Below are 14,067 nucleotides of genomic sequence, written 5' to 3' on the forward strand. Positions count from 1 at the left end.
TGGTATCCGTGGTGAGTCCTGGAACCAATCCCCAGCAGATACCAAGGGATGACTATTAGTAAACTGTTTTATCTCCCTCTTTTGAAAAACAAGAAGAAAGGAAGGAAGGAGGAAAGGGAGGGAGGGAGGAAGTGCAGGAAAGCCAGCCCCTCAAAGCAGACCTCATTTCTTTGTATAGCTAATCCAGACAGATTCTAGGAGACCTGGAAAAGAAGTGGTTGGGGGCTTCCCTGGTGGCGCAGTGGTTGAGAGTCCGCCTGCCGGTGCAGGGGACACGGGTTCGTGCCCTGGTCCGGGAAGATTCCACATGCCGCGGAACGGCTGGGCCCGTGAGCCATGGCCACTGAGCCTGTGCATCCGGAGCCTGTGCTCCACAACGGGAGAGGCCACAGCAGTGGGAGGCCCGCGTACAGCAAAAAAAAAAAAAGTGGTTGGCTTTGGGACAGGTGGCAGAAGGCTCTGTACTTAGCATCTGTGGATATTCAACTGCACTAGATACTGCCAAACAGTTTTCCAAAATGATTTAACCAATATATTCTCTCACCAGCCAAGAGTTCCCATTGTTTCGCATCTTCACTATCATTTGATATTGTCAATTTTAAAATTTTTATTTCTTTTGTAAGATGTTTATAGGTATCTCATTATTGTCTGAAGTCGCTTTATTCTAGAAATTAATGTACTTGAGCATCTTTTTGATATATATATATTTTTTTTTACATCTTTATTGGAGTATACTTGCTTTACAATGGTGTGTTAGTTTCTGCTTTATAACAAAGTGAATCAGTTATACATATGTTCCCATATCTCTTCCCTCTTGAGTCTCCCTCCCTCCCACCCTCCCTAACCCACCCCTCTAGGTGGTCACAAAGCACCAAGCTGATCTCCCTGTGCTATGCGGCTGCTTCCCACTAGCTATCTATTTTACGTTTGGTAGTGTATATATGTCCATGCCTCTCTCTCGCTTTGTCACAGCTTTTTTGATATATTTTTTTGTCTTTTGTGAAATGCCTATTCAAGTCTTTTGCCCATTTTTTTCTATTGGGTTATTTGTCTTTTTCTTATTGATTGATTGGAATATGTATATTTTAAATATTAGGGCTCTGCTAGTTGAAAATATCTTTTCCCATTCGATGACTTGTTGCCTGTATTTTTCTAGGTGGGAGGGACAGAGGCAGCAAGTGTTTGCTGCCTCTGAATTCCTTTGCCTACTGCTTGGGTGCCTCAGGGAGTTTGCTCAGCCTTCATGGGCAGTGGCTGCCATTTCTGATGCAACTTAGAGTTCCTGTTCCCACAACCAGTGGCTCTGCTGTCCCTTCCAGAGGCAAGCTGCCCAGGAAGCAAGTGACCCCTGTGAGAATAACAATGTGAGCCCTGTTTCGTGTTTTCTTTCCTCCAACTCTCTTTCCATTAGCAGAGAAAATGAAGTTTTGGCACTGTCTCCACCGCATAATCCTTTACTTCGTACATCAGTGCCAAAGAGAATAAAATAGGAAAGGACTTAGAAGTCGGCCAATTTCTGAAGCCCTTTGTACTGGCCTGGATTTTACTGTCTGGACAATAGGAAACGCTACCTGAGAACAGTGAGCACGGCTGTGCCAGGGTGGATCGAGGCACTCACACCTTGCCAAGGGGCAATGGGTCACATTACCTGCATCAGCCTGTGAAGCTGACATAGAGAATGTTACTAATGGGCTAGGAGGTCACTAGCAACCCTCCCTGCAATACCTATTTGAACTTGGAAACTGGCTTCCAGAGAAGTGAGAGGTACTTGAGTGGTAGATGTACTATTATTCTATGCTAATTCTCCCTGAGAGGAGGCCTGACTTTCTGGTGAGGAGTATGTGGTAGATCCTGAATTTATGGTCAGTTTAAATCATTAATTTTCACACGTGAGAGGGACAAAAATTTTTGAAGTGTAATTCATCAGCCCCCCACCCCTTAGTCCTCTACAACATTACCCCTTCTCTCACTCCAAACTCTTGAGGACAAGTCTTGGTTTATGTGACCTGGAAACCCAGTGCAGACTGTGGGGTGGGGGAGAGTGGAGAGAGGCCACCACAGGCTGCCACCCTGGAGATCTACTTCGAGGCTGGAGAACTTGCTGTCTTTCAGGCCATATGGACAATGTTAGTCCTTCCTCAGCTGACCTCTCTGAGGAGGTTTAGTAAAGGCTTTGCTGACCTCAGAGATATATAATAAAGGTTTTGTTACTTTCAAGGCTGTCTAGAGTCATCTTTTTTTTTTAAATAAGCTTTTTTTTTTTGGCCACACTCCACGCCATGCAGGATCTTAGTTCCCCTACCAGGGATCGAACCTGTGCCCCCTGCACTGGAAGCGCAGAGTCAACCACTGGACCGCATGGGAAGTCCCTTGGGTTTCTTTTGACCAGGATGTGGCGCTAAGGTAGGACTTAAGGCAAGAAACGGAGGCTCAAATGTATCTGGGTCATACTCACGTGCCTCCCTTTAACTGCACCAGCAGATCCTCTACACAAACAACAGGCATTCTTCTGGTACGGCTGGACAGGATGTAAAATTCTTGGAAACTGGGACCCATGGACCCCCCTGGACTTCCCCACAGGCACAGCCAGAAGTCTGCTCCAGCTCTGAAACCTGCAGCTGCCCTACTGGCGCCCATGCTGCAGCAACGATTAGACCTGTGGGTCCCCCATACACATGTGAAGTGTTTCTGAAACCTTAGGACAGAACTTTGCATTGAGCCTTATCAGATTCAGTCCATTGTTCCAACCAATGAGGTCTATTTTAGGTTGGTTTTTCTCAGAAGCCACCCCTGAGATGAGAATGTGAGGGCAAGTCCTTTATTTAGGAAGCATCCTGGGAAGCCCAGTGGGCGCTTAGAGGAAGTGTGGGCCCGGCTGCCGCCCCTCACCAGTGAGGTGAGCCAAGGAGGTCAGCGATGGCGGGTGTGCGCCCAGCGGCACCCAGAGCCCTAAGCCGACCTCCAGAGCATCTTGGCCACTGCTTCTCTTCTGCCTTCCAAATCTCTTGCGATTTTTCTGTCATGGCCAAGCCTAACGTGTACAATACAGGGGAGGGAATTCTGGAAAATGTAGCTCCAGCTGAGCTATGTTGACAGGGTACAAAACCCTCCACAGTTCTCCCAGTGACTGGAAAGAGGATACGGTTCTGAGTCCACAAATTCTGACTTGAAGAACAGAATTTTCTTTGTTTTCCATATCAGTTGAGTTTCTGCCTCTGAGCCCCATTCTGACAGACAGGCAAAATACAGTCGTCCCTAGGTATCCTCGGGGGATTGGTTCCAGGACCCCACCGCGGAACAAAAACTCTGTGGATGCTCAAGTCCCTTTTATAAAATGGCTAGTACAGTCAGTCTTCAGCATCCACAGGTTCCACATGAGGTGAAGATTCCATGATCTGCCCCAATTCCAGTCAGTGACAGTTGAAGGTTAACACGGAGACAGACGTTGTGCCTTTCCCAGGACCCTTCAGATCTGGTGACAGCTTTGTTCCCATGACCCACTTAGGACATGGGACTTGTTTGCACGGCTAAGGGCCCCAGTGCCTTTCCTCTCCGGGGCTTTGCCACCTCCCTGGGGGCCCTACCTGGAAGCCAGGACTAAAGGGGATCAGTTCCCTTCAACTTTCTTGTTAAAGACATTCCACTGTAAAATGAAAGACTCTGCCTTCTGCCCTTTCATACACCTTCTCTGAGGTAATAAAGCATCAAGCTCCCTGCTGGATGGGAAAGAGGATACCCAGGGAGAAAAAATTCATCTTTTAAAGTGCTATCCAAGCACCTGGGGCTGTGGTGGCTCTTCTTCTGTGTCCGGACAAGGACACTTAAGTGGTAACAGCAGCTGGAGCTGGAAGCCAGTGTTCCCCTTGGCTGTCACCACCCTCTCTGCCTTGCCCCCAGCTCAGGACTGTTCTCCTGGTTGTGCTGAGGCAATGCACAGGGAAGGGAGTGGCATCAGAGTGAGGCCTGCAGTGGGTAGGCGACTCCTGGACACACTGACCCTGAGCGACTGAGAGACACATGCTGTTGAGGAAATGATGCATCTTGCTGCCAGCAGCACTGCTCCTGGTTTCTCTGGGCCTGGCAAGCCGGCCTGTTCCCATGACCCCTCCGTGAAAACTGCTGATCACCTTGTTTTATATTCCCCCCAGCAAAGAAAATGCTGCCACTCAGTCAGCCACCATCGCAGGGCTTGAAAGAAGCAAGATCTGCTAAATGAAACACACTTTCACATGATAACTGACAGAAGCATAGAGATTTTAAAAAATGAATTAAAGGAAAAAGCCCATCTCACTGGATCTCATAAATGTGGCTACCTGGATGCCTGACCCACACAGGCCAAGCCCTGGGAACCATCAAAGCAGCTGGATATAAGTCTAGACAGACCTGTGGGTCTCAGTTAAAGCTGCAGAATTAAAGTTAGTGCAGGGAGGCCTCCAGGGGAAAAAAGCAGCAAGTTTCAAGCATTCTAATGATGTTGATATGCAGTGAGCTGGGCCTTACAGTAAGAAGCTGTTCTTTACAGTAAGAAGTGATGCATTGTATGTACATGCATACATACGTGGTATATGGAGACTGTGTGTGCACTGGGGACCTCTGTAGCATTGCATGCACCACAGAGCACAGAGAACAGAGTTGCGTGGTTCCATCACCTATTGAAACATCTGTCACTGAAGAGCTACTTAACGAGAGTTTCTTCTGGCTGAGGCTTAAACTATAAAATTCTTGTTTTAATTAATTAACTAATTAATTTGGCTGCACCAGGTCTTAGTTGCAGCACTCAGGATCTTCGCTGCAGCATGTGGGCTCTTAGTTGCAGCATGTGGGCTCTTAGTTGCAGCATGTGGGGTCTATTCCCTGACCAGGGATTGAACCTGGGCCCCCTGCATTGGGAGCATGGAGTCCCAATCACTGGACCACCAGGGAAGTCCCTAAAATACTTTTTTTTTTTTTTTTTTTTTTTTTTGCGGTATGCGGGCCTCTCACTGTTGTGGCCTCTCCCGTTGCGGAGCACAGGCTCCAGACGCGCAGGCTCAGCGGCCATGGCTCACGGGCCTAGCCGCTCCGTGGCATGTGGGATCTTCCCAGACCGGGGCACAAACCCGTGTCCCCTGCATCGGCAGGCGGACTCTCAACCACTGCGCCACCAGGGAAGCCCGTCCCTAAAATTCTTAATAATTTACTCAGAGCAATATAACTTCCAACACACAAAAATGCTTACATCTTCATTTATATGTTCATCTATCCACTTTGTTTTTTTGTTTTTGGGTTTTGTTTTTTTTTTGCTGTACGCGGGCCTCTCACTGTTGTGGCCTCTCCCATTGCAGAGCACAGGCTCCGGACGCGCAGGCTCAGCGGCCATGGCTCACGGGCCCAGCCGCTCCGCGGCATGTGGGATCTTCCCAGACCGGGGCACAAACCCGTGTCCCCTGCATCGGCAGGCGGACTCTCAACCACTGTGCCACCAGGGAAGCCCCATCTATCCACTTTGACTACATAGCCGTCATTTAGCTGTTTCTCAGGGTGATGTTCAGCAGTCTGCTGCTTAGCCATCCTTTTCCAGCTAGTTTCTGAAAATAGTTGCTTAACTGAATGTTCTCTCCGAGAGTAATTTCATACCATTGTCAAGGATTTGGCTGCACACTGTGTTTTAGACTAGTTACACTTGACACCCCTTTCAGTTTAATTCCTGATTTTATTATACATACCTCTTCCCCCTGCCCTTCCCTAGGTGCATGCTCCACACCCCCCATGCCCTGCACATGTACTCAGTGGCATTGTGCTGTCAGAAGATACTATTGTAATGTTGGTTTAATGATTTTGTGTTCAGGTTGATGAACTCCACTAAAGGATGTTTGTTTATAACAATGTTTTTATTAGTGATATCAGAAAAAAATGGAGAACGGCTGTAGTTGTGAAGGGATAACTGATTAAAAACCTGAGTTTGCTGCTCAGGTGACACGTGTGCTATTCACGTGCACACCAGTGAGCATCTCCTGGTTCCAGTACAGCACCATGTGGAGCATAAAGACACCTAACTGGTACCGTAAATACAGTCTTTAGCTATTTGTATTTCTATATAATCTGTACATCTCTACATCTTTTATGACACTGTCTCTTGCCATGATAAACGCTGAAGCAGCTGTTGATTGCCTCACCACTGAGTCTGGTTCTGATGAGAATACATGCTGAGGTGTAGATTGGCAGGTCTTAATCCACCAGCTCATGCCCACTATTTTCCCAGCTGCCAGGAGGAGTAGCTGGGCAGTCCTCTCCAGAGTATCAGAAGGTCCATGAGAGGAGCCTCACAGGATTGGTGGAGCAGCTGGGGGAGAAACGAGAACTATTTAAAAGAAGTGTTTGACAAATGAACTTATGTATGAAACAGAAACAGATTCACAGACACAGAGAACAGACTTGTGGTTGCCAAGTTGGGGGGTGTGGGGGAGGGATGGAGTGGGAGTTTGCGATTAGCAGGTGCAAACTATTATATATAGAATGGATTAAAAAAAACAAGGTCCTACTGTATGGCACAGGGAACTATATTCAATATCCTGTGATAAACCGTAATGGAAAAAAATATGAAGAAGAATGTATATGCATACGTGTGTGTGTGTGTGTGTGTGTATAACTGAATCACTTTGCTGTACAGTATAAATTACCACTACATTGTAAATCAACTGTACTTCAATAAAATAAATTAAAATAAAAAAAAGAAATGTTTGAGGCTAAATGATGCTGGGCTTCCTCTTCTCCTGAATTCTCACATATTGAATGTGGAAAAGAAGAGGAAAAAGGAAAAAGCAAAACGACAGCATTTAAAGATGTTACTGTGGCACATGCTTTTTCTCTGAAGTTCTCTCCTCTAAGCAATAATTCAGCCAAACTCTTGTTTTAAGATTCTTGTGAAATGACAAGATGACAGTTAGGATGTTATTACTGCAATAATGTATGCATCATTTTTGCATTACTGAAGGAGAAAACTCTCTGGGGAGTGAAATTCAACACTTAATTTAACAATAGCATCTCATACTAATTCACGTTGAAATGTGAAACCAATCCAGTTAAGAAAACGTCCAGATAAAATGAAATGGGCCATGATAATGGTATGGTCTTTCAGTTATGGGTCTCATGTTGTGAGGATTACAAATTCTGTCCTAAATGTTAAGTAAGGTTCTCAGTATCTCTGGTGGTAAATATAAAGGCAGTCACTTCACAGATGAGAAAATTAAGACAAGGGTCTCTGTGACTGGTTCAGGATGAATGAGAAGTCGCAGAAAGGATGCAGATACTGAATTCCTGGTTTCAGCTCCTAGCCTCAGCTGCTTATCTAATGCTGCAAATTCTGACCACAGAGTTAGGAGGTTTGACTGAGACACTGTAGACAAACTGAATTGGGAAAAGAGCCCCTAGACTTTCTGCTAAATCATAAATATATGTTGCACTCTCACTCTTTACATATGTCAAAGATTGTGCTAGCCACTGGGCTTCTAAATATGAATAAGATACAATTCTTAGGTTCAAGAAACTCAAGTCTAGTAGTGGGAGAAACATGCAAATAATCGTTACTACACCCATCTGCTCACCCTACCCCCACTCCTGGCCTAATTTGGCCTAAGGTCTTTCTGATTTCAGTTGAGATAGCCCTTCCTCCAGGAGATCTTTCTAGATACGTCCCTCCCACCCAAGTCAAGGATAGGTTGTCCTCCTATATACTCCCATAACATCCTGTACTTCCCCTATATATGTAGCCCTGACAACGCAGTACTGTATCTGCCTGATTACTTGTCCTAGCCCCTTCTAGACTAAGCTTGGTAAAGGGAAAATTTGTGCGGGTCTTTTTCGCCATGTATACCGCAACACCTGCATGTAATGGACAATAAAGAAGTATTTGCTCAATGAATGAATGAATGAAGCATTTATCACCAAACTCAATCCTTTTGATACTTACCATATACTGCATATACTGTTACTTCCCTGTCTTCCAAACTGGATTATAAACTTGCTGGGTCAGGAACTCTCACTTACATATGATATACCACTTAGCACCTACTCTGGTGTTAAACACACAATAGGCATCCATTCACTCGCTTTTTAATTTGACAAGTGTATATAGTGTGTTTACAATGAGGAAGATCAATGTGGAGTTTGGGAGAAGGGAAGTTGGAGAGGAGGAAGCTAGAAATGAGTGTGATTGAAACCCCCTAACTATTTAAATTTTTTTTATCATACAGTGGGTGTAGATGTGGCCTTAATCACAGAGAAAAAAATTTATATATTACCTGCTTAGTAAAAGATGCTTGTTATATTTCCAGTTGCTAAGGGAGCAAAGAATCAACGTTTAAAAATAGATTTTTGGGGCTTCCCTGGTGGCTCAGTGGTTGAGAGTCCGCCTGCCGATGCAGGGGACACGGGTTCGTGCCCCGGTCTGGGAAGATCCCACATGCCGCGGAGCGGCTGGGCCCGTGAGCCATGGCTGCTGAGCCTGCGCATCCAGAGCCTAAAAAAAAAAAAAAAAAAAGAAAAAGATTTTTGAAAAGCATCTAACATGGAGGAGCAAAAAGAAGAGAGCAGGAGAGAAATAATATGACCAAATAATTCCAAGGGACCAGAGTCTTAGCAAGGGAGGAGCTGCCTCATGTATTCTGTAATATATGTGGTTTGGCAGAGATGAGATGAAAGCGTCCTCGTTCCTCCTGTTAAAGGATAAATATTTTTAAAAAGTAAAATCATGACTCATACAAATGGAAAATTAGCCTGTGTCCAAGATTTATTTAACTCATTAATTAATGAGGGTACCAGTAAGATACTACAGCTGATTCAAAAGGTAATCTGGAGAGTAGACACATATATATTTCAGCAACGCGAAATTAATTTGCTTAATAGACACAGCACTGGTTTCTTAGGTGAGTGGGAGAGAGATCAACTGTACTCCAGGAACAACTTGCAATTATATTTCTATGGACAAGGATCATTTGCACTGCTATCGGTTTCTTTGCAACACAAAGTTGTAAATTAGCTCAAAGACAATGAAAGGTGGAGATATTCTGCTAGACTGAGCACCTAGTAATCTTTCCCATCAAGTTCCAAGTCTTTCACAATTTTTCCCGACACTAATAAAGCCTGCAATTTGTCCTCCAACATAAGGCTTCACTGTGTGAAGGCTTAGTGTTCCTCTAAAAAGATTTCAGAAAAATAAAGGGTTTTTAAAGATTAACCATAGGAAGCTAAAATCTCTGGGCTACACGGATAAAACCATTGAGTGGAATAAAAATCTCAGTTCTAGGGCTTCCCTGGTGGCACAGTGGTTGAGAGTCCGCCTGCCGATGCAGGGGACACGGGTTCGTGCCCCGGTCCGGGAGGATCCCACATGCCGCAGAGCGGCTGGGCCCCCCCGTGAGCCATGGCCACTGGGCCTGCGCGTCCGGAGGCTGTGCTCCGCAACGGGAGAGGCCACAACAGTGAGAGGCCAGCGTACCGCAAAAAAAAAAAAAAAAAACAAACTCAGTTCTATATAGATGCTTGTGTGTTCCAAAAGCCGACCTGATCTTTTTAGGGGTGAATGTAACTCTCATGTCCTCCTAAAATAATATAACTGGCATTTAACTTTTTTGTTATCAGGAACTATTTTACGAATACAAAAAGTTTATAGTATAATATAAGAAACGTCCAGGGAATTCCCTGGTGGTCCAGTGGTTAGGACTCCGAGCTCTCACTGCTGAGGGCCTGGGTCTGGGAGCTAAGATCTGGCAAGCTGCGAGGGGCGGCCAAAAAGAAAAAAAAAAAAAAAAAAAAAAGAAACATCCAGATACCACTCAGTTTGAGAAATACATTTGCATTTTCCCACTTCCTGGATCTTATTTCTCTCCCTTCGGAAGTAATCATTCTCAATGTGGATTGGCAGTTTATCATTCCCTTGCATGTTTTTATGCTTTTTACAGCAGAAGTTGTATCCATAAATAACACACAGTATTGTTTTGCATGTTTTTAAACTTTATATAAATGGAATCATACTGTTGTTTCCTCTGTAACTTGTTTTTTCTGTTCAACATTATGTTTCTGAGATTTCAGATTTGATATTATTTTTGTTAAAAATGATGGCTTAGAAACGAGTGCTTGGTTGGGAACAGGAATGGGAACCAGGTATAATTCTGATCCATTATTCATTATTATAAAAGTCCTGGTCATATAGGCATAGAAACAGTACATGGAAAGGACAGAGGTGATCAACTGATGGCAGTATTTTAAAGAATTTCGAAAAAATGTTCTAGGAAAGGTAACTTTATACACTACTATTTAAATAAATGGTAGCTTAATTTACTACTATTTTAAAAACTAACCAAGTTATTCGATCTTGGGAAAATCATATAGTTTTTCTTCTTCTTCTGTACAATGAGGGAGCTGAGTTAGATGAGAGTTTCTCAAAAGGTTTTTTTTGGTTTTTTTTTTCCCCCATGCCTCTTTTGATGCACACAAAAATCTCAAGTCCCTCTCTAAAATTATTTGGAACTAAAAAATAAACTAAAGAGACTTCCAGTAATGGCCAAGTAAGGAGACTGGCAAATCCACTCCCCCCAAAACCAAACTATAAAGAGGGACAATAAACAAACACTTTACACTCTGGAACAACAACCTGAGAAGCAGTTACGCTTGACATGAACTGCTGAATTTCTGGTAAGAACAAAGGGAATTTGAGATGTTTTGGCCTGGAGCTACTCACCCGCCCCTCCCCCCTCCCCCCTCCCCCCTCCCCCCTCCCCCCTCCCCCCTCCCCCCTCCCCCCTCCCCCCTCCCCCCTCCCTTCCCCCCCCCTCCCTTCCCCCCTCCCCTCCCCCTCCCCCTCCCCCCTCCCCTCCCCCTCCCCCCTCCCCCCTCCCCCCTCCCCCCGCCCCTCCCCCCTCCCCCCCGCCCAAAGCTCAATACATGGAGGTTCTGCTAGGATGGGGCAGGCCATGAGCAGCTTTTCTGCTGTGGCCAAAGGGAGACTTTTTGTTTGTTTGTTTTTAAATTTATTTATTTTATTTATTTATTTTTGGCTACTTTGGGTCTTCGTTGCTGCGCTCGGGCTTTCTCTAGTTGCGGCAAGCGGGGGCTACTCTTCATGGCGGTGCGCGGGCTTCTCATTGCGGTGGCTTCTCTTGTTGCAGAGCATGGGCTCTAGGCGCGCGGGCTTCAGTAGTTGTGGCTCGCGGGCTCTAGAGTGCAGGCTCAGTAGTTGTGGCGCATGGGCTTAGTTGATCCGCAGCATGTGGGATCTTCCCGGACCAGGGCTCAAACCCTTGTTCCCTGCATTGGCAGGCGGATTCTTAACCACTGCGCCACCAGGGAAGTCCAGGGAGATGTTTTATCTGGAGCTTTATCTGGTCCACACTCAGAGGTACTGCCAGTGGAAGTGACATCTCCAGTGCAGGTGAGCAGGAGAAGGTCAACAGCTTGGCCCCACTAGCCTGAGGCTGCAGCTGTGGTTGGAGCAAAGCATAGTCCTAATTGAGGCTGCATACACGCAGAGTGGAGACCAAATTTAGCTCAGGCAGGAAGAAAGCCAGTGAGCAAGAAGGAAGGAAAGGAGGCAGGAAAAAAAGGAAAAACGGGAGAGAAAGAAAGAAGAAAAAGAGAAGGGATGAAACAAAGAAATAAAAACGGCAGAAACAACCACCCCAGGGCAGAAAATTTCAGAATCCATGTTTGTTACAATATATTCTCTAACATGTCAAATTTTCAACAGAAAATTATGGGATGTGCAAAGAAACAGGAAGGTGTAACCCATACTTAAGGGAAAAAAACAGTTAATAGAAATGGCCTCTCAGTGTTCCCAGAGGTTGCAGTTAGCAGACAAAAACTTTAAATCAGCTTTTATAAACATGTGCAAAGAACTACAGAAAAGCTTATTTAAAGAGCATGACAACAATGCATCAACAAATACAGGTTCTCCATAAGGATACAGAAAATTTTAAAAACAGAACCAAATGAGGATTCTGAAATGGAAAAGTAAAATAACTGAAAAATTCACTAGAGGGGCTCAACAACAGGTTTGAGGTGGCAGAAATGAACTGGAAGATAGATCAATAACTCAATCTGAAAACAGAGAGAAAAAAGACCGAAGAAAAATGAACAGAACTTCAGAGACCTGTAGGATAACATTAAGATACTAACATACATGTAACCGTGATTCCAGAAGGAGAAGGGAGAGAGAAAGGGGCAGAAAAAATTTTGAAGAAATAATGGCTGAAAACTTCTTAAATTTGATGAATGACATTAATCCACACATCCACAAAGCTCACTAAGGGAATATTAAGATCTTTCAGATTTTTCTACTGTATAATCACTGAGGCAGGAGATAGATGGGCCCCAGTCTGAACAGCTGGTGTTTCTCCCCTGTGGACAGGTACTTAAAAGTAGCAGGAGCTAGAGAGGATCTGAGCCCCACCCAGATAAGAGATAAAAGACCACATATTTCTCATTCTCAGAGTCAAGGAGACCTTCCCGACTACACACACGCAGAAAGGCTCCTTGAAGGTCAAAAAGGGAGGGGGTGCCACCGCAGAGTAGGTGATGTAGAGGCCTACCCATAGGCCTCTTTACTAGAATCCATCTTGGCTAAGAGATGCACATGCACACATGGGAGGACCCTGAGATATACCAAATATGGACTCAGAACAAGATGATTGGCTAAAGGAAACCCAGAAGAAATGCCCCATAATAGTGATTCAAACTACCACAAGGGCCCGACTCTCTCTCTAAGTCCGCCCATGTGTCTATCCACACGTACCCTTCTTCCTCCTAATAAATATTTTACTTGTTTCATTACTTTCCGTCTCTATGTGTAAATTCATTTCTACACAGCTCATGGGCCAGAGCCTTGTCACTGGCCACTGGTCCCTTGTGGTCTAGTGGCTAGGATTCAGCACTCTCACTGCCACGGCCTGACCTCAGTCTCTAGCTGGGGACCAAAATCCTGCTTCAAGCCACTGCAGGCTGAGGCCACCTGAGATCATCACCACTTTTTTTCCTCACTTGCACTTTATTTCAATGCAAGTATCCTGCTCCTCAACACAATATCCCTGTTATATTGTGATTTATAATAACAAATACCTATTTGGTCTTTACCCATTTCTGGCACTAAGCTCCTAAAACCCTTGGAACTTCAAAAGTGATGAGGGAGTCAAGGTATCTTTTGTTATTATTGTAATTAATTATATTGGTGCTCAAGTTGTCCCAGATTTGGCCAGTAGGATCCCCTTCAAGCTGGCTTCTGTGTCCCTGTGACATACTTCATCATTTTTGGTGGCAAAAAGATGTTCATTGGACTTCCTTCGCCATTCAGTGGTTAAGACTCTGTGCTTCCACTGCAAGGGGCATGGGTTTGCTCCCTGGCTGGGGAACTAAGATTCCACATGCCATGCAGTGCAGCCAAAAAAAAAGATGTTCAGGCTCACCCTGACCCAGCCCGGGAGTCTGCCATTTCTCTCCTTTTTTTTTTTTTTTTGGCCACACCATGCAGCTTGACCTCAGTTCCCCAACCAGGGATCGAACCCCGGGGCACAGCAGTAAAAGCCTGGAATCCCAACCACTAGGCCACCGGGGAACTCCCTTAGTGGACATATTAGGTTATCTACCAAATACCCCAAAACTTAGCAGCTTAAAACAATGAACAATTATTATCTAACACAGTTTCTGAGGTTTAGGATTTGGGGAGAGGTTTAACTAGGTAGTTCTGGAAAAATTTCTCTCCTCTCATGAGGACACAATTAATACACTCATTTCTTGAATTTTTGGAAATAGGAACTCATTCTGGAGAGAAAAATCACACTTGTTACAAGGAGTTCACAGACCCTCTATCAAGAGAGTCAAAACTAATTTAATATTGCAGGGTTTCTTTTCTACTTTGAGAGAGCCTTTTAAAATCAAGTTCTAGACTATATTTTATGCTATTATTTTTAGTCTGTTAGAGTATTTTCTTTTCCATTAGTAGGTTCAATTTATTACAACAAAACGTTATCAAAGGTCTACCTGTACAAGATAGATAAAAGAAGTTAAGTTTCTCCTCCTGCGTGAAGAAGTTTGCACAGG

The sequence above is a fragment of the Hyperoodon ampullatus genome (assembly GCF_949752795.1).
Source record: "Hyperoodon ampullatus genome assembly, chromosome: 3".
NCBI lineage: Eukaryota > Metazoa > Chordata > Mammalia > Artiodactyla > Ziphiidae > Hyperoodon > Hyperoodon ampullatus.